Below are 1,449 nucleotides of genomic sequence, written 5' to 3'. Positions count from 1 at the left end.
TTGTTAATAGTGACTTATTCGATTACCTTGGTTAAAATCATGATACCTTTATTCTTTTTCTGCCTTATGATTAAAACAAAGGATAAACCCAGCATTTAAGTCCTAGCATAAAACTGATTTGTGACCCAGTATGACCTTTTGATTGACAGATTTGGAGTTCACTTAGTAAAGAACTGCATGTATTAGGCCCTTTGTTTCATCAAGGACATCATTGGATTCATGTGGTGAATGCAGGGTCTCCCTAGAGGGCACTCTATTAATGTTCCAAGGCCAGTATTGTTCTCTGAGAAGTTTTTAAAATAAGGTGACCTTGTTGAAAATGTTCCGACAAAGGCCTTTGTTTCTGGTGTGTAGTTAGTTATCAGTGTGTCTCGCTACTTGTACCGTTGAGGACTTAGCATGGAGGTGGAGCACTGTTGTGGCGGGCCAACTCTGCTCCCCTCCATGCTACTGTTTCCACCCCGTTTGGTAATGTAATGTCATTTATACAGGTAAGCAATTCATGTACATTTTTATGTTTTTTTATTTTGCATCATGTTTCTACATGTTATAAATAGGTAAATTGGCAATCATGCTTTAATTTAATTGAATTCTACAAGAACAGAACACATTCACATATGGTATTCTTATATAATACTTGTATTATTTAATTATAATTTTGTACATAGGAAAAAGGAAGGAATATCTGCGTGCGCCAAAATTTCCATACCCATGCCACTTGATATTTATGTCTCTTGCCTCCTTAGAGACACTTTCTTTTGAGTTGTTTTGCCTGGTCAGCCATTGCTGATCAAATGGGAACTGCTGACTTTCTGTTCAAACTCTCATCTGCTTCATGAATCAGTGGGTTGGTTTAGTGCTTCAGATATTGCATTTCAGCTTCTTGACCTTGAGGTTGTGGGTCCAAACGCTCGCTGTGCATTTGGCTTGTGTCCATGTGCAAGGCACTTTATCTATGGCTGTCTCTCTCCACCCTGTAGTAATGTACTTGGTAGGCTTAGACACAAAATGCACTGATTACTAGCTGCAACTATGGATCACCCAGGAAGCTGAGAATGTGTTGAATGTTTGCTCCAGTGATCAGTGTAATAATGTGCAGCGCTTTTTTTTTTTTTTTGCATAGCTGACCGTACTGGTCCACAATGCAGTCTGGAGTTGCATGCTGGTGTGACATCATCCGTGTCAAGTGACAACACTGTGAACATTAGCTGGTTGCTGGTATTCATCTCTGTTCTTACCATCCTTCCCTTCTGCCTGCTCCTTCTGTTCCTGGTAATTCACTACCAGAAGAAATCACAGAGAAATAGTTCATCTTCACCAGTGAGGTAGGTATTAATTGTTAAGTGAAATATATATAAACATGTTTATTTTAGTTAATACAGGTCTCCCTCCAATGAAAGACCCCTCCAATTAAGGACTGCCTCCAATTAAAGACCGATATTCTGTGGT

General features: G+C 39.3%; 1 protein-coding gene across 1 annotated transcript in view; it reads left to right on the top strand.

The window, feature by feature from the left end:
- Window positions 1-334: 334 nt before the first annotated feature.
- Window positions 335-1,449, top strand: part of LOC117122148 — a 4,079-nt gene continuing 2,964 nt past the window's right edge. The window contains exons 1-2 of the mRNA XM_033267648.1: window positions 335-491; window positions 1,124-1,325. The gene's annotated coding sequence lies outside the window, so the exon portion shown is untranslated. The remainder of the gene's footprint in view (window positions 492-1,123; window positions 1,326-1,449) is intronic.

Source organism: Anneissia japonica, unplaced genomic scaffold (assembly GCF_011630105.1).
Source record: "Anneissia japonica isolate Jap-2015-1 unplaced genomic scaffold, ASM1163010v1 scaffold288265_len830512_cov201, whole genome shotgun sequence".
Classification (NCBI taxonomy): domain Eukaryota; kingdom Metazoa; phylum Echinodermata; class Crinoidea; order Comatulida; family Comatulidae; genus Anneissia; species Anneissia japonica.
This window is presented reverse-complemented; position numbering and strand designations above follow the sequence as displayed.